This window comes from Mesoplodon bidens (genome assembly GCF_964165515.1).
Source record: "Mesoplodon bidens genome assembly, chromosome: 9".
Classification (NCBI taxonomy): Eukaryota; Metazoa; Chordata; class Mammalia; order Artiodactyla; family Ziphiidae; genus Mesoplodon; species Mesoplodon bidens.
The window spans coordinates 40,134,602-40,159,347 of NC_138166.1; positions in this window are offsets into that span (position 1 = coordinate 40,134,602).

Sequence of the window (24,746 nt, forward strand, 5' to 3'; positions counted from 1 at the left end):
CTTCCAAAACTATGTTGAATAATAGTGGTGAGAGTGGACATCCTTGTCTTGTTCCTGATCTTAGAGGAAATGCTTTCAGTTTTTCACCATTGAGAATGATGTTTGCTGTGGATTTGTCATATATGGCCTTTATTATGTTGAGGTAGGTTCCCTCTATGCCCACTTTCTGGAGAGTTTTTTTTATCATAAATGGGTGTTGAATTTTGTCAAAAGCTTTTTCTGCATCTATTGAGATGATCATATGGTTTTTATTCTTCAGTTTGTTAATATGGTGTATCACCTTGATTGATTTGCATATATTGAAGAATCTTTGCATCCCTGGGATAAATCCAACCTGATCATGGTGTATGATCCTTTGAATGTGTTCCTGGATTCTGTTTGCTAGTATTTTGTTGAGGATTTTTGCATCTATATTCATCAGTGATATTGGTCTTTAATTTTCTTTTTTTTTTTTGTAGTATCTTTGTCTGGTTTTGGTATCAGGGTGATGGTGGCCTCACAGAATGAGTTTGGGAGTGTTCCTTCCTCTGCAATTTTTTGGAAGAGTTTGAGAACGATGGGTGTTAGCTCTTCTCTAAATGTATGATAGAATTCATCTGTGAAGCCATCTGGTCCTGGACTTGTTTTTTGGAAGATTTTTATTCACAGTTTCAATTTCATTACTTGTGATTGTTCTGTTCATATTTTCTGTTTCTTCCTGGTTCAGTCTTGGAAGCTTACACCTTTATAAGAAGTTGTCCATTTCTTCCAGGTTGTCCCTTTTATTGGCATAGTGTTGCTTGTAGCAGTCTCTTAGGATGCTTTGTATTTCTGTGGTGTCTGTTGTAACTTCTCCTTTTTCCTTTCTAATTTTGTTGATTTGAGTCCTCACCCTTTTTCTTGATGAGTTTGGCTAACGGTTTATCAATTTTGTTTATCTCTTTAAAGAACCAGCTTTAGTTTTATTGATCTTTGCTCTTGTTTTCTTTGTTTCTATTTCATTTATTTCTGCTCTGATCTTTATGATTTCTTTCTTTCTGCTAACTTTGGGTTTTGTTTGTTCTTCTTTCTCTAGTTCCTTTAGGTGTAAAGTTAGATCGTTTACTTGAGATTTTTCTTGTTTCTTGAGGTCGGCTTGTATAGCTATAAACTTACCTCTTAGAACTGCTTTTGCTGAATCCCATAGGTTTTGGATCATCGCATTTTCATTGTCATTTGTCCGTAGGTATTTTTTGATTTCCTCTTTGATTTCTTCAGTGATCTCTTGTTTATTTAGTAATGTATTGTTTAGCCTCCATGTATTTGTGTTTTTTACGTTTTTTTCCCTGTAATTGATTTCTAATCTCATAGTGTTGTGGTCAGAAATGATGCTTGGGGCTTCCGTGGTGGTGTAGTGGTTGAGAGTCCACCTGCCAATGCAGGGGACACGGGTTCATGCCCCAGTCCGGGAAGATCCCACATGCCGCAGAGCGGCTAGGCCCGTGAGCCATGGCCGATGAGCTTGTGTGTCCAGAGCCTGTGCTCTGCAATGGGAGAGGCCACAACAGTGAGAGGCCCACGTACCGCAAAAAAAAGAAAAAAGAAAAAAACATGCTTGGTATGATTTCAGTTTTCTTATATTTACTGAGGCTTGATTTGTGATCCAAGATGTGATCTATCCTGGAGAATGTTCTGTGTGTACTTGCGAAGAAAGTGTAATCTGTTGTTTTTGGATGGAATGTCCTGTAAATATCAATTAAACCTATCTGGTCTATTGTGTCATTTAAAGCTTCTGTTTCCTTATTAATTTTCTGTTTGGATGATCTGTCCATTGGTGTAAGTGAGGTGTTAAAGTCCCCCACTATTATTGTGTTACTGTTGATTTCCTCTTTTATGGCTGTTAGCATTTGCCTTATGTATTGAAGTGCTCCTATGTTGGATGTATATATATTCATAATTGTTATGTCTTCTTCTTGGATTGATCCCTTGATCATTATGTAGTGTCCTTCCTTGTCTCTTGTAGCATTCTTTATTTTAAAGTCTATTTTATCTGATATGAATATTGCTACTCCAGCTTTCTTTTGATTTCCTTTTGCATGGAATATCTTTTTCCATCCCCTCACTTTCAGTCTGTATGTGTCCCTAGGTCTGAAGTGGGTCTCTTGTAGACAGCATATATATGGGTCTTGTTTTTGTATACATTCAGCAAGCCTGTGTCTTTTGGTTGGAGCATTTAATCCATTTATGTTTAAGGTAATTATCGATATGTATGTTCCTATTACCATTTTCTTAATTGTTTTGGGTTTGTTATTGTAGGTCCTTTTCTTCTCTTGTGTTTCCCACTTAGAGAAGTTCCTTTAGCATTTTTTGTAGAGCTGATTTGGTGGTGCTGAATTCTCTTAGCATTTGCTTGTCTGTAAAGCTTTTGATTTCTCCATCAAATGTGAATGAGATCCTTGCCAGTTAGAGTAATCTTGGTTGTAGATTCTTCCCTTTCATCACTTTAAGTATATCATGCCCCTCCCTTCTGGCTTGTAGAGTTTCTGCTGAGAAATCAGCTGTTAACCTTATGGGAGTTCCCTTGTATGTCATTTTTCATTTTTCCCTTGCTGCTTTCAATAATGTGTCTTTATGTTTTGCGAATTTGATTACTGTGTGTCTCGGCGTGTTTCTCCTTGGGTTTTTTCTGTATGGGACTTTCTGTGCTTCCTGGACTTGGGTGGCTCTTTCCTTTCCCATGTTAGGGAAGTTTTCGACTACAATCTCTTCAAATATTTTCTCAGATCCTTTCTCTCTCTCTCTTCTCCTTCTGGGACCCCTATAATGCAAATGTTGCGTTTAATGTTGTCCCAGAGGTCTCTTAGGCTGTCTACATTTCTTTTCCCACAGCCATGAATTCCACCATTCTGTCTTCCAGGTTACTTATCTGTTCTTCTGCCTCAGTTATTCTGCTATTGATTCCTTCTAGTGTAGTTTTCATTTCAGTTATTGTATTGTTCATCTCTGTTTGTTCTTTAATTCTTCTAGGTCTTTGTTGAACATTTCTTGCATCTTCTCGATCTTTGCCTCCATTGTTTTTCCGAGGTTCTGGATCACCTTCTCTATAATTATTCTGAATTCTTTTTCTGGAAGGTTGCCTATCTCCACTTCATTTAGTTGTTTTTCTTGGGTTTTATCTTGCTCCTTCATCTGGTACATAGCCCTCTGCCTTTTCATCTTGTCTGTCTTTCTGTGAATGCGGTTTTTTTTTCCCACAGGCTGCTGGGTTGTCATTCTTCTTGCTTCTGCTGTCTGCCCTCGGGTGGATGAGGCTATCTGGGCAGGCAGATTCTTAACCACTGTGCCACCAGGGAAGTCCCTCTTTTTTTTCTTTTTTCTCCTCCTACTGGGTTATTTCAAAGTTACTGTCCTCTGATCACTGATCCTATCTTCTGTTTGTTCTCTTCTACTGTAGATGCTCTCTATTGCATTTTTCATTTTGTTTAATGAATTCTTCAGCTCCAGAATTTGTTTGGTTCTTTTTCATGATTTCTATCTCTGTTCAATTTCTCGTTTTGTTCATGAATTGTTTTCCTGATTTTGTTGGCTTTCTATGTTTTCCTGCAGCATGTTTTCTCAACAAAGCTATTTTTTATCAGCTAAGTCGCCAATTGCGTGCTTTTGAATTTGGTTACTGGAGGGGAGGGTTGTTATCTTCTAGTGATGACATGTTTCCTTAATTTTTCATGTTTTTGGACCTTTGCATTGCTGTTTTCTCATTTGAAGCAGTAGACTCCTCAAGTCTTTACTTGTTGTCTTCTGGTGGGAGATATTCTTCATTTGTCCTGTTTATAGCTGGTACTTGTATGGATACACCTGCTCCATACATTTTGTGGCAGAATTTTTAAGCTTGTATGTTCTCTCTGGTTCTTACAACTCCCCAGTCTGGCTACTGGAAACGTCTCTTTTTTGTTTCTCAGAGGGTGGTAACATAGCTCAAGCTTGTAGTTTCTCATTAGTGCACAGACCCTGGCCTGTTTCCTGAGCTAACTCCGTCTATCAGAGCTTGTTTTCACAGTGGCACTTGAAAGTGCTGGAGCACACCAGGAGCTTGCCACAGAGTGGGGAGAGGTGTGGGTTTAGCACTTGGGGCATTGGGGTGTTTGTAGTCCCACTAGGGAGATCCCTTGTTATGGTTCTGCCAGAGGCTCATGGGTGTAGTTCCTGCTTAGTGCGGTCAGCAGGAACTGTGTCCCTGTTATGCTCTTTGATACTCTTATCTGCCTCTTTCCAGCTTTCCTCCCTCCTCCCAATCATGGGTGTCCCACCTCAGTGCTTCAGTTCTTCTGAAGAGAGGTGGGTTTCTCCAGCTGCATCTGGCACCGCTGTAGTACCAGGGCACTCATTCATGGCTGTCCTTTTCCCCTATGGGAGAGGTTGTTACTTCCACATAGACAGCTCCATGCAGTGTTGCTTTGGTGAGGGCAGGGGAGGGAGGGCTGCTGGTAAAATTCTTAGCGATCTTCACTATGTCCAAATTTGTGGGCTTTTGTTTGCCTCCAACAGTGTGCTTGAATTCCCCTTTAGGAAGCTGGACTTCTGTTTCTCTCTGGTCTAATTTTCTGTCCAGGTCAGTGGGGATTGGGCAGGCGTGTTGCTCTGCTTTTTCTACAGTGTGTACCAAGGTCTGTCTGCCTATTACCAGATGCACAAGAGGGCAAGACTCTTTCTGGGTCCCTTGGCATGTGGTGTTAGATCTTACAACTCCCACACAGACATTTTTGTTTGTGGACAGATGTTGAATTCTTTGCCGAATAGGGGGGACAAAAAGGACTATCTTAAGTCGCCTGATGCTGATGCTGTGTTCCAGATATTACTGATCTTAATTAACAACGGTCACACGTTTTCAGGCAAGGGATATGCATCATTCAGAATTCTAAATAAAGAACCATTGATGGAAGTGCAAATGGATGGACAGTTATACATAAAACTCAAAATATATGCATAGTATTAAAACTCATTGTAAAGAAATATCAGATGTTCACATAATTTATGATAAAATATTTATAAAAACATTTTGGTACAATTAAAGAAATGTAGGCCAGCTAGGTCCTTATTGTTTATCTATTTTTTATATATAGTAGTGTGTATCTGTTAATCCCAGACTCCTAATTTATCCCCCTTTCCCCTTTCTTAACCATAAATTTGTTTTCTGTATCAACACACCACTTTTTCTTAATCTACCAGCAGGAACACTTAGGAGAGTTTCAGAATGCCAGTCAGCAAACCATGCTTTGTCCCTTCCTAACTGGAAATATCAGCATGGGTTCTTTCAGCCTCCTCACTGTTGTGCAAAAATTGACCAAAACCCACCATACTTATGGGGCTAATGGCCACTCAAGTAATAGTAAAAGGTCAGATACACAGTCTCATAACTCCAAAGAATTATATTAAAGCATTGTTTCACATAGAATGATATGCCTATCATTGATGATGTAGGATATGTCTAGATTAGGAGTCTAAAAGACTTCAGGCCATGGGTCACATCTGGTCTGCTGTTTTTGGAACTATGGTTTTATTTGAACACAACCATGCCCACTGGTTTACATTGCTGTCTATGGCTGCTGTTGCACTGGAATAGCAGAGTTGAGAGGTACAGAGACTGTATGCCCTGCAAAAACTAAATCGTTACCTGGCTGTTCACAGAAAAAGATTGTCGATCCTTGGCTTAAATGTCACATATAGTTGTATGTTAACGTTATTGTCTAATAGAGTATATGTGTGCATATGTGTGCACACACGTGTATATATAATACACACATACATATATATATGACACACACACATGTATAATACCAAACTGATTTAAAAATATGGTTGTTTGAAATGGGGCTTTTTAAATTTAAAATGTGAGCTGAAAACAACATATACAAATAATGGTACAGGTGATGCATAGATATGAAAATTATGAATAAAATTAAACTGAGAAACCTGTTTTAAGAATAAACGGTCAGCAGTGTAAACTCTCTCAATTTTATATTAGTTTAAAAGATTGGCAGTAGGCAACAGTAAAAGCATGGAATGATTTGAAGACTGAGGCTTATCAGTGGCCACGGGAAATCTAGAGGTTAAATTGTCCATACTAGATACACACACATAAACCTATCAGAGTCAATAGACACAAGAATGCACACACATAATTCTGAAGGGTACACATAACCATGGCAATCAATCAGTGTCCTTGCCAGTAATATACAGGTTGTTCTGTGTAAGAAAAGGTTTTTCTTCAACATATAATTTCAGCATTACATATTTTTATAAATATTCTGTGCTTTACTCTCAACCCTATTCTTTATGCAATACAACATTTTAAAGAACTTGCTTGAAGCTAGGACTCCCCAAATAAGATATATTTACATCCATAAAAAGTGGAAAGTAAAGCATATCCAAAGATTTGATGAAATTAAGTCTATATTAAGCTATTTAAGACTGTGAGTCGACTTAAATCACAATTTTACGCTATGAAAGCTTCAAAAACACTCATCAATTCACCAGAACAAAGAAAAGAGAAGGGTGGGGATATCTTGAGCCCAATTAATTTGTCCTCTAAACACTGTGTATTGTCATATGATTGAGGACAGGGACTGTGTCATACTGCTTTAGTATTCCCAGCACCTAACACAATGCCTAGCATACGGAAGCACTCAGAACATTTGCTGAATGGATGTATTAGGAAGCGTACATTTTTCTTGTCTGAATTTCCTTTCTTGCGGTTATTTAAAGAGAAAGAAAACCAGTTTTTTTTCTAGACCTCAAAGTTTATTATGAGCAAATTAGTTAATGGCTTTCTAAAGATACTTTAGAAATATAGGATGATATTTCACGCAATATTAATGTTTAAGCTCTTTGGAAATAAGAATTATAGACCTGGATACTAAGGAGAAGAAGTCAAAAATGTTTGACCTGCAAAACGATATACTTTGAAGTTTGGCTGACACAGTAACCTTATTCTGTTCCTTCCCAACTGGTTCAGCCCTCTCTGCTCCTCTAGGTGGCTGGAGCAAATGCATCCTTGACCCAAAATGAAATGTTTCATCTAGTAGTTTAAAGGCTGTTTAAAAAATAACGACTTTGCTTTTAGCAGTCAGTGCTTTCCTCTGAAATACTCTGCTGATTCACAGAGCTGTCTGAGAAATTCATGATGTCGCTGCAATATCAGCCTGAATGAGGATAAAGTACTCATTTGGAGATCAGAAAATTTACTTTATTAGCTAAAGGGCTACTCCCCTTTGGTATAAAGAGAGGCATTAGAAAATCTATTAAGACTGAGTTATATTCTGCAGTCACCATCTTGTTGCAATTAGTATTTCATTTTAATTGTGCTGCTGTATAATTTCTTATGAAAAGCTATTCAGTGTGAACTCAGAACATGTTTTTTTTCCCCCAATAGACTATGGGTCCATTGGACACTTTTTACAATTCTATGGGTTATAAAGAGAGGTACGGCAACTTTTACTTTATGAGGTCAAGGAACTTAGGGCATATTTGAACTGTTTTCCTCTTATATCTACCTCTTTTGTTTTCTTGCTGCTCTAACAGGAAAATGGATATATGTATCTTTTGGAATCAAGCTGTAGTTTGGAATGCCTATTGAATTACAGTCTGCCTGTCTCTCATTTTTGAGGCCACTCTGTATAGATGATCACTGGCAGCATGTTCATAGCTTCTTTTTATAAAATACAGACAGTTTCTTCTCTTGGAGAAGAAAACTGCAACTTTTTTCTACTTTCTATTTTTTACCTTTCTTTACCTATCAGACACTTGTAATAACTATTCTCCATAGCCTCTCCAATTTTCTCAGTCATTGAGCAGTTATTCAGCACTTACTATATGACAGGTCTTTTTGGTTTGTTTTTGTTTTTAAGGTATGCTGGTTAAAATATAAATAAAACATTCTCTGCCCTAAGAAGCTCATAGTATTTTGGGAAAGACAGACATGTAAGCAATTAACTTATTTTTTAAATTTATTTTGTTAATTGAAGGAGAGTTGATTGACAATGTTGTGTCAATCTCTGCTGTGCAGCAGAGTGACTCAGTTATTTATATACATATACACATTCTTTTATTATTTTCTTTTCAATTATGGTTTATCTCAGGATTTTGGATATAGTTCCCTGTGCTATACAGCAGGACCTTGTTGTTTATCCATTCTAAATGTAATACTTTGCATCTACCAACCCCGAACTCCCAGTTCATCCCTCTCCCTCCCCCCCTCCCCCTTGGCAACCACAAGTCTGATCTCTACGTCTGTGAGTCTGTTTCTGTTTCATAGATAGGCTCATTTGTGTCATATTTTAGATTCCACATATAAGTGATATCATATGGTATTTGTCTTTCTCTTTCTGACTGACTTCACTTAGTATGATAATCTCTAGTGGCATCCATGTTACTGCAAATGGCATCATTTCATTCTTTTTTATGGCTGAGTAATATTTCATTGTATATATGTAACATATCTTTTAAAAAATTAATGTATTTTCAAAAAATGTTTATTGGAGTATAGTTAATTTACAATGTTGTGTTAGTTTCAGGTGTACAGTAAAGTGAATCTGTTATACATATACATATATTCATTCTTTTTTAGATTATTTTTCCTTATAGGTTATTACAGAGTACTGGGTAGAGTTACCCGTGTGATGCAGTGTATCCTTGTTAGTTATTTTATGTATAGTAGTGTGTATATGTCAATCCCGATCTCTCAATTTATCCCATTCCCCCTTCTTCCCCCTGGTAACCATAGGTTTGTTTTCTACATCTGTGATTTCTGTTTGGTAAAGAAGTTCATTTGTATGTACCACACCTTCTTTATCCATTAATCTGTTGATGGACATTTAGGTTGTTTCCATGTTTTGGCTATTGTGAATAGTGCTGCTATGAACATAGAGGTGCATGTATCTTTTTGAATTATAGCTTTGTCTGGCTCTATGTCTAGGAGTGGGATAGCTGGATCATATTTTTAGTAACTCTATTTTTTATTTTTGTAAAACTAGTTTTTACTTTTAGTTTTCTGCCATACTGTTCTCCATAATGGTTGTACCAATTTTACATTCCCACCAACAGTGTAGGAGGGTTCCCTTTTCTCCACACCCTCTCCAGCATTTATTGTTTGTAGACTTTTTGATGATGGCCATTCTGACCAGAGTGAGGTGGTACCTCATTGCAGTTTTTTTTTTTTTTTTTTTTGGTACGCGGGCCTCTCACTGTTGTGGCCTCTCCCGTTGCGGAGCACAGGCTCCGGACGCGCAGGTTCAGCGGCCATGGCTCACGGGCCCAGCCGCTCCGTGGCATGTGGGATCTTCCCGGACCGGGGCACGAACCCGTATTCCCTGCATTGGCAGGTGGACTCTCAACCACTGCGCCACCAGGGAAGCCCTCATTGCAGTTTTGGTTTGCATTTCTCTAAGAATTAGTGGTGTTCAGCATCTTTTCATGTGCCTACTGGCCATATGTATATGTCTTCTTTGGAGAAATGTCTGTTAAGGTCTTTTGCTCATTTTTCGACTGGGTTGTTTACTTTTGTTATTGTTGTTGAGTTGTATGAGGTGTTTGTATGTTTTGGAGACCAAGCCCTTGTCAGTCACATCATTTGCAGATATTTTCCCCCATTCCATAGGTTGTCTTTTCTTCCTTCCTTCCTTCCCTTTGCTGTGCAAAAGCTTGTAAGTTTGATTAGGTCCCATTTGTTTACTTTTGTTTTTATTTCCATTGCCTTGTCAGTCTTACCTAAAAAAACATTGGTATGATTTATGTCAGAGAATGTTTTGCCTGTGCTCTCTTCTAGGAGTTTTATGGTGTTATGTCGTATGTTTTACGTCTTTAAGTCATTTTGAGTTTATTTTTGTAAGCAATTAATGTATGCTCAAAGAGTTTTGGGGGTGATTTTTTCTCACTGAGATCAAGGAAGGCTTCACTGAAGCCCTGGAATGTAGAAGTGGGCCTTTCAAGAAGGAGGGGATATGGGGTATATGTATACATATAACTGATTCACTTTGTTACATAGCAGAAACTAACACAACATTGTAAAGTAATTATACTCCACTAAAGATGTTTAAAAAAAAGCCTATTTAAAAACTTTTAAAAAACATAATGAAAGATAATAATAGGGGAAACTGTGCAGGAAGAGAGGAGCTAAATGTGAGCACTCTATAATTTCTGCTCAGTCTTTCTGTAGACCTAAAACTGCTCTAAAAAATAAAGCCTGGTATTTTTAAAAGATACCAAAAAAAAAAGAAAAAAAGAAGTAAGCCTTGAGGGAGAAGACATTCCAGGCTGAAGAAACAGTGTTACCATAGGCATAATGTTATCAAAAACCATGAAAAGTCCAAGTAGCAATGAGTAGTCCTCTGTGGCCGAAGAGTTGAGTGACAGATGACACAAAATACAAGTTGGAGCCAGGTTATTGAGAACTGAATGAGTAATAAAAATATTAAAATTTTATGCATTAAGCAGTGGGGAGTCATTGAAGATTTTTCAAGAGAGGAGTAGAAAGGTCTGACTTAAAAGTTTAGGAAGGTAAATCATATCTATGTAGAGGACAGGTTGGAAAGTCAAAATATGGGAGAAATGCTAGTTAGACCTTTTAGTAGAAGTATTTATCTTGTTTTGAATTGTTTCCTTAACAGAGAAATAGTTTTGTAATTCAATATCTTATAACCAACATCCTAAATAATAGATGAGAGCAACTTTCCTTAATCACTAGTCACCATATACCCTTGATACACTCAGGTCTTGTTATTGACTGGATTGCGTCCCCCTGAAAATTCATATGTTGAATCCCGAGCCCCCATGTGTCCTTAAGAGAGGTAATTAGGGTTAAAACGAGGTTGTAAGAGGGGCCCTAATCCAATAGGACTGGTGTCCTTATGAGAAAGAGATGCCAGAGATCTTTCTCTTTCTGAGGAAACAACAGGAAGGTGGCTGTCTACAAGGTAGGAGGCTGTCTACAAGGTAGGAAGATAGGTCTCACCAGAAACCAACACTGATGGCACCTTGATCTTGGACTCTACCCTCCAAAACTGTGAGAAAATACATTTCTGTTGTTTAAGATAGCCACCTTGTGTGGTTTTTTTGCTTGTTTGTTTTTTTACGGCAGCCAGAGCAGACTAATACAGACCTAGAAGTAAAGTCTTCTTGTCTTCAAGTTCCATACTGCCCCTTTGTCTCTTTCCAGGGATACTGTTTTCTAAGTCTGAGGCATCAGAAACCAGGAAGCATTCATTAAGGTATCACTCTTCTCAAGTGCTCGTGGCAATTGAGAGGAAAAGAGGGAGTAGATTAAAGAGGTAATTGTTCAGATAGAAACAAGTGGATTGGATTTAGAAGATAAAGGAGAGAGAATTTTTAAAAACAACACGTCTTATTCCATCTGAAGTTCTTAATCTTTCTTCATGATTATTCTGCTGAAAACCACCTCTTGAATATAAAGAAGCACCTCCAGATCCATCAGGGAGGTGTGTGGTTTTCCATCGTGAACCTGACCTCAGTTAGGTTTGATATCTCTGGCTTCTGCTACTGCACTGTCCTATTTTTCTTTTACATCTTGGATGCTCCTCACTTGTCATTTGCTTTTTTCTTTCTACTACCTTGTAAGTGTTGTTCATATCTTTTAAGATTCTGTCTTTGGCTTCTGTCCCTTTTCCCCACTTTTTAGCTAGGAGAGGTCAATTGCTCCTAAGATTTCTATTAAAATACTTTTGGGGGCTTCCCTGGTGGCGCAGTGGTTGGGAGTCCGCCTGCCGATGCAGGGGACACGGGTTCGTGCCCCGGTCTGGGAAGATCCCACATGCCGCAGAGCGGCTAGGCCCGTGAGCCATGGCTGCTGAGCCTGCGCATCCGGAGCCTGTGCTCTGCAAGGGGAGAGGCCACAACAGTGAGAGGCCCGCCTACCGCAAAAAAAAAAAAAAAAAAAAAAAAAAAAAAAAAATACTTTTGTTTTACAACTGAAATTTATAAATGTACAGTGCCATATCTTCAAGTTTCATGTCCATGAATGGCCTCTGGATATTTCCAGTTAAGTTTTGCTTAATAGCAATGTATTTCATTTGTGTAACTCAGTAGTTGACAAAGCACCTTCATATATATACATATATACTTGTTTTCCCCCATATCAGTACTCTGTAAGGCATGTGGTATTAATTTCGTTTTATGTTTAGGATGCTTACTCTCAAAGTGGTGAATTTTACAAGTCATAAAATAAGTCAAATAAGCAAAAATCATTCAGATGTCAAGCCTAGAGATATTTAGACAGGTCTAAAACTTCTCCAAGCAAGTCTAAAACTGGTCAAAAAGACTTAAAACTTTGTGCTACCAACATTAGTTGCAAATGGTCTCTCTCCCCTTCTCAAATTTCTTAGTTGTTATCAGTGCTATCATTTTCTTCATCAGCCTGTCATCAAGCCCAATACCTGAAACTCAATAAGTGTTTGTTGAAAGTATAGTGAAATGACTAAACAAATGGTTCTTAAAGTTGATTTTCAATTTAATGCCTCGTGAAATCATTTACAAAGTCATTAATCATTCCACATTCTTCATTCCTACTGCAGTCACCCGGGATGTTGGAAAGAAAGAACAAACAAGAGGATGAGCACAAAGAAACACAGATTTTTGGGTCCATATTCAGTAAGGAATTTATTTTTCTTAAAGCCAGTGTGAAATTATGAGTATTTAAAGATAAATGTATCTTCAGTTATATAGTAAAAATAAATCTTTGATTTTTTAGTTACACACTGTTTACAGACCACATACTTAGCACACAAAATAGCAATAATACTGGAAATGTGGTCTCTGGATATTATTATTGGTCTTTCTAGCAATTAAAATTAGGTTTAAAAAAACAATGGCATAAAATTTTATAAGTTAAGACATTGCCTGATGTAGTTTTAGAAATTTAGGAAGTAATATTGGTGACTAGTGACAATGTAAGGAAGACTAAACATTTCTTAATCAAAATAAATGTTGATTCTGGTCTGGAGACCATTTCTTATTTGATCATCCTTGGAAAATATAAAATGTCAGAGCCATTATTTTTTATTAACTGGATCTGGCATGGGCATAAATAGTAAATTGAACTATCTTTGTGTGGTGGTGGGCATTAAGAGAAAATTGGGCTGAAAAATTATTCAGACTTAAAATATATCTCATGTAGGTACTCATAGATGGGTAAATCAATTTTTAATAGAACTTTTATACAATAAATGAATATCTCATATAATTTTGGCAAAATACAAATAACCTGTCTTGTCACACAAGGGGTAGTTTGTATGTCTGGCTCGTCACAATTTTAATTGTAAATCTCAGGAAATGCAGAATATGACAATTAAGTTAGGAAGTGCTCAGTGGATTGCAGAGTAGTAAACTTTATTAAATTTCTTCATAAAATAACATTGACAAATAATCTAATACAGAGCTGTCTGTGCATTACTAGGTATTGCTGAAGGATCAAATAGCCAGCTCCAAATTCACTCAGAAGATGAGTTCTACTAGTTTGTTCTCTGTCATTTACAGGTCGTTCTATGATAAAATGTAAAAAGTTATTTGGTTCTCTCTCCAAGCAAGCAGCACTTTAGAATAAGCAACATATCTAATAGTAGAAAACTACTATTTTAGTAGATTGTAGGAAATTAAATATAAACCTATCTATAGACCCTAGTAGCTTAATACGAATTACAAAAGAAATTTGAGTGAAGGAATATTGATAGGAAATATATGGGAATAATTTGCTATAACACACAAGCTGGAAGATGTGGGGAAAAAAATAAATTTCTTGGGACTTGTCTTCTTTTTCTTTAGCTGGCATGATTTTTGATGGTGTCACAAGGCCCAAACCATGACTTGATAGATGATAACGATGGCACATGTACTTTTCTTCTCATAACAGTTGACAGTGTTCCAGGTAAGCAATGTCCAACTCCCATCCTCACTAATGTCAGGTATAATATAGTATGTTAGGTTCAATAATAGGTGTTTTATGCCATGCATTTCTACATATACATTATTTACTACTGTCTAAAACATGAACTAGATCAAAAATGGTTTTGAGTACTCTCTTCAAAATCACCTCTTAGTAGATATCCATAAAGTAGGAAAAATCATTTTGACCTGGTTACTCTAATACTCCAGTAGTAGTGCCCTGATATTTTTCAGGGCTCACCTGTGTAAAGCTCTGGGGTATTTATCATAGCTTTTAGAATGCTGTGGCACTTACCTGTTACCGCAGCCTAGAAGGTGAAAAGAGCAAACCCAAATCCCAAACATAGTTGCATATCCGCCATTCACATTTTTTCTTAACATGAGCACAGATATGAGAATGTACATATATTTTCTCACAGAAAGTATATAAGCTGTGACTCAAAAATTTGGATCACTACCCCGAGGACCCCAAACTAAAACATGTATTTAAATCTTTTAATTTTTCTTGAATTTGCCTTAAGAGTGTAAAAAGCATGTAAGTGTCATGAGGATCGAAAGTGTGTTGCTCTTCAGGATTTCTGCAGTAGGTCCTGACTTCAGCTGTCACTTGGGAGGTCTGAATTACTAGAATCACTGTTTGTAGTTTTAGGTTTTCAATGTGGTGTTTATTGTCTCATATAGATAGTAAGAATTATTATAGACTAAATGCATCCTTCGACAATTCATGTTTTGGAGCTCTAGCCCCCGATGTGATGATATTTAGAGATGGGGCTCAAGGGCAGCAGAACATTATACCCCAAAATATATGCAACTTTGGCATATTGATCATTTCCAGCTGTAGGTCCTGGAAAAACAGCAAATGCAAGGAGAGGCTTTTTCTAAACTCCCCTGATCTGCCTACAGACAGATCTTCCAAAAGGAACGAAATTGTCATCATAAATCCCCTCCCTGGCCATCAACCAGGGAAGGCTGAGTGTTGACACCACACACAAACGATCACACCTCCCATCCATTCTTACAAGGGCCTACTCATCTTTCGTAGAAACCATTGACACTACTCTCCCCTGAGAGGGCTACATCCTCCCTCCCCTTTCCCTATTATTGATGATATTTAATTCTGAATTCTAGGCCACCTTGGGGAGTAATTCGTTTATCTCCCCTGTTAATAAACTTCTGTTTTTCTCTTGTTAATCTGGCTTTTCTTACCAGGGCCTCATCTAAGAACTCAGAAGGATACAGGGAAAAATATTTCCTCCCCTACTGGGCCTTTCGTAGGTAATTAGGAGGGTAGGGCTAGTGTGCTATGATGGGATCAGTGCCCTATTAGAAGAGACATAAGAAAACTTGATTCCTCTCTCTTTCCACCCTGTGAGGACACTGTGAGAAGATGGCTGCCTGGAAGACGGACCTCATCTGGTAACAGTATTGGCCAGCACCATGATCTTGGGCTTCTTGGCGTCCAGAACTGTGAGTACCATCTACTTCCTGTATATGGTATTTTGTTATGGCAGCCCGAGCTGATTAAGACAAGCATGACATGGGCTTCCCTGGTGGCACAGTGGTTGAGAGTCTGCCTGCTGATGCAGGGGACACGGGTTCGTGCCCCAGTCCGGGAAGATCCTACATGCTGCAGAGCAGCTGGGCCTGTGAGCCATGGCCGCTGAGCCTGCGCGTCCGGAACCTGTGCTCCGCAACGGGAGAGGCCACAGCAGTGAGAGGCCCGCATACCGCAAAAAAAAAAAAAAAAAGACAAGCATGACATTTACCAGTAAGCTTAACTATGGATTTTGTTCTCCGCCTTCACCTGGGTCAGCTGTCTACCCTGTAAATCCTGTGTGTTGTCACACATGGTCTCTCCATGACAAATCTCATACTAGCAGCAGGGCTTTTCCCCAGTGTGCCTCACATTATTTAAAACTTCCAATGGGGATACACAGAGTAATCATTTTAGAATAAATACCAATCACCCAGACAAAATTGAATTAATTAATATATAAAATAACATTTCCTATTATTGTGTCATGCACTAAAAGCTTGGAATGATGAGATGGAGGAGGAGAGGGGAAGGAGGGCAGTGACGTCATAATTGGATCTGTATATCATCTTCAGTTCATTAGAAGGTTAGTTTAAAATTTGGACAGCTTTACTCATGAAAGGAATGGTAAGAGTGTGGGACAGAAGGTAACAGAGCTCTTCAGGTTAGGGTGGGCCTCCCTTGGCAGTGATGAAATCAGATTTGCACGAGCAAGGGCTCTGAAATGAGTTCAGGATTCTGGGGAAGGGAGGTGGGAGGTGTGCATTCTGACTGGGTTGGGGTGGGGGTGGGTGGGTAGGATCTCTGTTACAGGGTAGAAAGGGTGAATCTAAAGAAGGCACATTTAAGATGTGTAGTGTGGCCTTCGGGACTGTGTCGAGTTCCAGTGGATTAGAACGAGCAGGTCACTGTTGAGTCAAGTACAGATTTTGTTAACGGGAGATTTTCTATTATACTTGAGAACTAGCATATTTATTTATTTATCTTGTGGTACGCAGGCCTCTCACTGTCGTGGCCTCTCCAGTTGCGGAGCACAGGCTCAGCGGCCATGGCTCATGGGCCCAGCTGCTCTGGGGCACAAACCCATGTCCCCTGCATTGGCAGGCGGACTCTCAACCACTGTGCCACCAGGGAAGCCTGAGAAGTAGCATTTTTGTAGTGTAAAAACTAAGGACTCTGGGGACAGACAGATTTGGGTTTGAATTCTAGAACTGTCTTTTACTCACTTCCTGGTCATTAGCAAGTCACTTAAACTCTCTAAGTTTCAGTTGCTTTATCAGTAAATGTGGGTAAATACCACATTTGCCACACTAGTGCTATAGATTGATCATGTTTGTAAAGTACCTGACATTTGTCTGGTAGCTATCAGGTAATCTTGATATTATAATTACTGCTCTAAAACAAACTGTGTGCAAATTTTTCAAAAAATGATATGTGCGTTGAGTAAAATTTAGTTTACTAGTTTCTCTAAATAGATAAAATAGTTTTAACACTAAAAAAACACCCCCACTAAACTTTTTTCTATTCTCTTTCCTCATGTATGATATATTTTTAAGAAGTCCTTCTTGGGGCCTAATATCTAAAGAGTAAATTAAATTCCATTAAAAAATCATTCCAGTTACCTTTACTATGGGGGTGGAGGAAGGGTCATCTAGATTTCAAAGTTCCACTAATTTTACCTTCTAGGGGAAAAAAGCCCTAAACCCAGACTGTGGGATTTATCAGATCCATTTTCCTGATGGCCCATTCTTAACCACTCCCAACTCAGTTTGCCTAACTCTAAAAGGGAAGCCTTTTACTCTCCTTTTAGGCAGAACATAAAGATTAATTAGTTAAGATTGCAAAGTGCTTTAAGCATGAAATGTTGTATGAGATAATAATAGGATAAATATTAATAATACCCTGTTAGAAGTACACAGACAGCCATAGTAAGGTAACTAAGAAAAATAAATGGCAGTGCTTGGTATGAGATTGAAAATCACTAATGGAAAGAAAGTTTGTTCATACTGGGAGCAGTGTTGCAGCGTGTATAATGTAATACCATGTAATACCAGGTCATTTTCAATTGTTTTAATTGCCACGAGCAACTGATCTTTAGAGCTGTTCCTGACAAGCTCTTGCACGGCCTTAATGCTGGTCTTTTGGCACCATTTTATGATCATTATCCCCTAGTGAACATTAAATGGTATCGACCCCCTTCAGTGGGTCCATCACTCAGCAGACTCCTTAAAGTAATTCACTGCACAATTAATTAACTTTACAAAAACCCCCTCCAAACTCTCTGCCATTTTAAGACTTCAGGCACTGAAGAAAGTAAAGAGGCAACTAAGAAAAAAGTTACGAGTCCTCTTGTGAGAGCCATCAATTAGGGTAAGTAAAAGATGCCTAAATTTTTATAACCCTCATTTATTGCTTGCTACTCCTGATAAGTTTATCCTGTGTAAAGGTATCTTTAAAGTTGTTCACGACTAAAAGAACCATTCATCTCTCTACTTCACATCCACTTGAGAGCTGAGAGTGGCAGCTTCCAAATTGATGTCAGAGTAAATCAGAGTCACAAGTGACTACTACTGGGCCCTACAGAAATGCAAACCAAGTACCTCTCAGGTATGCAAGGAAAGAACTTGGCCCTGTCCTTCTCTAGAGAACTCTCCTGCGGGAATTGTATTTCTGCTCTAAGTTCCAAGTGACTAGCACAGGCCTTCTCTAGAACGTCCACAATAACAAGAATCTACCATTGGTAATTAGGTACATGACTTTTTACATGTATTAATCCATTTAACCATCCTTGTAAGTAAGTCTATAAAAATAAACATTCCGATCATTTTAAACTTGCTAACAATATATGTGCTTTTATTCCAACCCCCTGAAAGTAACTGCTCAGTAGTTTTAGATCTGGTGCTTCAGTCCATCCAGTTCAAATCCTTTTAAACCTGAACCTTTTATACCCTTTTCTTTAGAAATATACCCTTTTCTTTATAAAGGTAGCAAAGTTGCGCATTCCCTGTACGCAAAGCATGACATTTAACTAGGTCTGGAGGAAGGATGACAAAATATATCACAGTGCACTAACCTGTAAAGAGAAAATTTTGTTTTTTGCTAGGTAAGAGACTGAGGGGAAGAGAACTACAGAGAACAGGTGTACCTAAGCGTACTTCTAAACTCATCAGCTGGCTCAAAAATGTCCTGGAAGAGGTTTTTGTTCCCCTTAGCTTTGAAAGTTTGAAAGATAGTAGTTCCTTACTCTGTATATTCCAGTCATAGCTACCAAGAAATTTAGAGTAATGCATCTTGTTTTCATAGCCCTCACAATATTTCCATGGTATTGTATTTCACTCACATCTTTGGATTCTAGATCCTTACTTTTTAAATATCTTTCAACAGGATCATACAAGAACAAACTTCTTTTATGGGGTCTGCCTGAAAGCAACAGTATCAAATCCATGGCCCTTTTCTTCTTTCAAGGATACTCAAGATTTAAAAACAGATCGTCTTATTCAGAGAAACTGCATATCTGTTCTAGGATACTTGTTCTCCCCAAATACTTAGATTCTGTTTCTTATCTCGGGGCCACAAGAATGTCTTTATTAAACCCAGAGCCACAGGGTAGCTTGGACTGCTGGCCTGGAGACCACTGACTCAGATTCTCCCCTCATGCGCATCAGGACCACCAGGGAGGGCCGCTGAGGCTGCTCACTGCCTCAGTTTGCATAAACTGCAACTGGACCAGCACCCGCTGGCTTTGTGCACTGTGACAGGCCAACTGCATCAGGCCTTTGGAACCAGAACAGGGTGTGAGGGTCATGAGCTAGCTGCTGCTCCCAAGGGGAGCCCCAGTCTGGGAGTGGAGGCTCCGGCAGGCCTCAGACTCACCCGTCGCTGCCGTGCTCTTCACGTGGGTGGGGCTGATTGATGGATAAGGCTTCTTCACACAACCACTGGGCTGCATCCACGTTTCCTCAGAGAGCTCGGCAACCTGGCCAGAGTATAAACAACAAACACTATAAGCAAACAAACGAAAAGTGAGAAATAAAAATAGAAACTAAACTGTGCACCAAATATTCAAAGATGTAGCAAGCTGTAAAAAATATTCCGAGTTGGTGACTTTGTGTCAGCTTTTGAGGAAAGAGTGTGGCTTATACATATTTGTTGTTTTCCTCCATGTATTCTCTCTGTACGTTGTTAGTTTTAATATTTAGTTTCCCAATAGCAGAATATCTTAACCCTGTTTAGCCAATGATAAACAACAGGCTTGTGTAAGGCTGAAGGTAGAAAATTTAACTTTTACATTGAGGATTCTAATTTTTTAATGTGTCTGTATTTTATCCTAGACATAAGAAAGGAATACAGCAAAGTTTTCATGACTGTTTAAGCACCGAGGTAGGTTTTATAATCCTTGGTCTGTGATCTTAAATTTTATAATATTGGTTAATTGGTTGATGCTTTCAGCTAACAAATATTAGTGAATGCTGATAATTTGCCTGGAACTGTGTTAGGAAGTAGGAATAAATGATGACTGAAACGCAACCTCTTTTGAGAAATCCACAATGTGTGAACAATAGGCAAAATACAAGGTAGTAAGTCCAGTTACAGCAATGTGAATGGAATACCATGATTACATAGTGGCGTGAGATCACCTAACTCAGCCCAGGGTAGGCAGAGAAAGCTTTCCATTGGAGTTCTGTCAGTCACAGTTTGGAAGGCACATGAGTAAAAGCAAATGGCTTGTTCTACTCTCTCCTTCTCCAAGAATAAGGGGATCGTAAGAATACTTGAGAACCAGTGTTCTTCTAAGTATTCAAATAATATTGGTAATCGTGGCTAGCTCCAATAATTCACTAGGAACTTCTGTTTCTAAAGAACATTTGTGGCCTTCCCTGGTGGCAGAGTGGTTAAGAATCTGCCTGCCAGTGCAGGGGACACGGTTCAAGCCCTGGTCTGGGAAGATCCCACGTGCCACAGCGCAGCTAAGCCTGTGCTCCGCAACAAGAGAAGCCACTGTAATGAGAAGCCTGCCCACCACAACAAAGAGTAGCCCCACTCACAGCAACTAGAGAAAGCCCGCGCCCAGCAACGAAGACCCAACACAGCCAAAAATAAAATTAATAAAGAACGTTTGCTTCCCTCCCGACCATAGGATGCCTGAACCATTTAGGAAGTCATATCTGATGCCAATCAATCATTAGCCTTCCTTCTGTCGTACTTCCCATGTCAGGAACATCCAAGTTATCAGTGTTATATAGAAGGCTTCTCCTAGGCAGGTAATGGGCACACACTCAGGTAGCCTCTGTTCTTTGACTTCACAGTGTGGTAATGGTTTGAGAAGCCAAATCACACTTCCTTCTTATACTTCAAAATCCAGATCATAAGGGTAAGCATCTTCTACTCAGATATTCATTAAGCATGTTAGAATGGTGATCCAAAAGATAAGAAAACACAGTGACTTACTGTAAGACGATCATAGCCTAGCGGAACAGATAGACGCATAAAAGATAATAATGCATTTCAAAATCTCTCTTGGTGCAGACATTTACAAAGTGCTATGGGAAAAGTGCTCTGAAGAGAAAATATTCTAACTGGGTCTTTAAAGATGGGAAGATATTAACAATGAGGAATGGAAAGAGATTTCTAGGCATACAAAGCAGCCAGTGAGAAAACCAGAGGTATTCAAATGCACAGTTCCTTCATAGAACTTGGATTATAATGTATATAGAAGGGAGGCTTATGGTAGGAGATAAAGCTGTAAGATCATCTGTGGTACGTTTATGATGGCATAAGAAAGCCTCTAAAAGGGAGTGGACTTTACCTTGAGGGCAGTGCAGAGATTTTTTTAAGTAGGAAGTGATAGATAGACTGTGCAGGCGGGCCGGCAAGCCAACATGAAGTTCATTGCATTGGAGCTTTGCACATTGTAAATTGCTAAACAAGCGTTACGACTTGCAGTTTCTAGTTCCACATGTAAGGAGCTTGGAAGTCTACACTTCATCCTAACAGTAAGGAAAAAGGTAAACAGACTGAAAAAATCAACTCTTTTTGGATCCATAAGAGAGGGGAGGACACAGGGCAAACTGCTGCCCCCAAGATGGCAGACTCAGGTTATACTGCAGCTGAAGCTTACAGAATAGATACTAACAAGTGGAAACCTCCCTGGGAACCAGTGCAAGTGTAGGAAAACCTGAACTGTGACAAATTGCTTGAGGCTCGGCGTAGACAAGTACGAGAGTTAAAAACTCCAGGGCGACCCAGACATAGGAGGCTCCTCATAATTAACATGGGAGATAAAACCTGCGTGCTTCCAGCAGGTGGACGGAAAAAAGAACCATTTGGAATACGCCAGAGCACTCTGTTCTTAACAAGGCCTGCCCTCCAGAGAAACTAGTTAACCAGAGCTTGTCCTTCTTGGGGATTTTCAGACTCTAATGGACCTGGCAGAAAGGGAATACCCAACTCTAGTCAGCTCTAGCCTTCCACCTGAGAAAAGGGAGGTAGCCAACTCCAGCCTACTCTAGCTATCCTATACCACTGAGATGGGGAGGAGAAAAACTGAGAAATTCTTGTGAAGTTCACAGTCCAGAGGTATAGGTTCACTAAAAGACTTCTCACAAATCACAGGGCTGTGATTTCCCTCCCCTCACACCTTACCATTACATTACTAAAGGCGTATGTATAGCAGTTCCATTAACCCAGTACATAATGCGCAAATGAAACCACAATGAGATAGCCCCTCATACCTTCTGGAAGGGCTGTTATTCCAAAAAAAAAAAAAAAAAAAGGAACTGTTACAGCCCTTATGGAAAACAGCTTGGAGGTTTCTCAAAAAAATTAACAACAGAATTACTATATAATCCAGCAGTTCCACTTCTGGGTCTTTATCCCAAGAAAACAAAAACACTAATCTGAAAAGATAAATGCATCCCATATTCACTGCAGTATTACTTACAATAGTCAAGACATGGAAACAACCTAAATGTCCACTGATAGGTAAATGGGTTAAAAAGCTGTGGTATATATACGGCGCAGTATTATTCAGCCATAAAAAGAGAATGGAATCTTGCCATTTGCAATAACAGAGATGGACCTTGAGGGCATTAAGCTAAGTGAAGTCAGTCAGACAGGAAAAAGACATACCCTGTGATCTCATTTATATGTGAAACGTCACAAACAAAACCCCAAACTTAGAGCTCACAGATTTAGAGAACAGAGGTGGTGGGTGGGAGAAATGGGGGAAGAAGGTCAAAAGGTACAAATTTCTAGTTATAAAGTAAGTTATAGGGGTTTAATGTACAGCATGGTGACTACAATTAATAATACTGTACTGCAAAATTGAAAGTACCTAAGAGTTAATTTTGAAAGTTCTCATCCTAAGGAAAAAAAAAATTGTAACTCTGCATGGTGATGGATATTAACTGGACTTATTGTGGTGATCATTTTGCAATATATACAAATATCAAATCATTATGTTGTACACCTGAAACTAAGATGTTATGTCAGTTATACCTCAATTAAGAAAAAAGAGAAACTAAAATTAAAGAACTATGTTTTCAGTGATTCTGAAAATGTTACTGAAATAGAAAATGGGAAAACTAAAGTATGCCCTCTATCACATGACGATCTTTTACTACTGCTGTATAAACAATGATCAAAGTCATATTTCTCTTTTTATAGGAGGAAAATCCTCCCTTGGCCCATCAAAATATGTAAGCAGAATAAATTATTGATTCCAACAATTTACAAATGTACTAAAACCTAATTTAAAAGAAAGGAAAATTTGCTGTTCTTGCTGCTGTTGAAATGTACTGCATTACAAATAATTTCTTGTCCTATATTCTAGCTATCATAAGACACCACCAGCATTCATCTGGAAAATGCAAGGGACCATATACCTAAGGGACAAGGCAGATGAGTTGAAAAGAAAATAATTCACAAAAATGTGCATAAGCACTTTTCTATATTTGAATAGAAAACATGCAAAAAATTATTTAATGTGTAAATTCTTTCTCTGAGCAATAGTGTCTTCCATAGATTTTAGTTTTATTAGTCTCACTAATCCATATGAACTTACTTTACGCAAATTCTTACATTCTCATCTTGGGGTCTAGTCTAGTTTCCATATGAAGTTAAAGTATCACAGCAGTCTCAGATCTCCTCTCTGATGTTTTGTGTATATCATTCACAAAATGTAACTGGGCGTAGGTCTCTCTCAGTCTAGATTTTTCCTAAATTTTGCTGTCTTGACTGCAGGGCTCCTTCAAAAGCCAATACAAATCCTGAAATCACTGCTTTCTCCTGCTATGTCCTTAGCCTCATGAAAACAATAGTTATGTCAATCATATTCACCATTGTGTCTCCTATGCCACCTGAAAAGAAGTCATTCAAAAAATATATTCTGAATCAAAAAAAGTAAATTGATAAAAAATACCATGTGGACACCTTATCAAAAGAAAGCAAGAGTAGCTATATTAATTACAGACAGGGCAGACTTGAAAGCAAAGAAAGTTATTACAGATAAACAAGAGCATGACATAATGATAAAAGGGGTCAGTTCTCCAAGAAAACATAATAATCCTCAACATGTATATGCCTAACAAGAGAACATCAAAATACAGGAAAAAAAAGAGAGCTGCAAGGAGAAATAGATGTTTTCACTACGTAGTTAGAGGCTTCAACACATCTCTATCAGAAATGGACAGATGCAGCAGGCAGAAAATCTGTATGGACATAGCTGAACTCAACAACAATAACAATCACCTGGATATAATCTACATCTATAGACTACTTCATCTGACAACAGAATGTACACTCTTCTCAGGTTCACATAGAACATTCACCAAAATAGACTACATTCTGGGCCACAAAACATTTTAACAAATTTAAAATAGTAGAAATTGTATGATGTCTGCTTTGAGACCACAATGGAATTAAACTAGAAATCAGGAACAGAGATAACTGGAAAATAACAACATATGTGGAGATTAAATAACACTTTCTACACAACACAGGGGTCAAAAGCAAAGTCTCACGAAAAACGAAAAAATATTTTGAACTAAATGAAAATACAGTTTTTAGAAATGTATGGAAGTGATGTGAAAGCAGTGACTAGAGGTGAAATTTGTAGCATTAAGTGCATATATTTGCTAGAAAAGAAAAAGCTCTGAAAATCAATAATCTAAAGTATCCAACTTTGGAAACTAGAAAAGAGCAAATTAAATCCAAAATAAGCAGAAGACAAGGAATAAGATTTAAAGGGGGATAAAACTGAAACCAGGAAATCCATAGAGAAAGTGAACAAAAGCAAAACCTTGTTCTT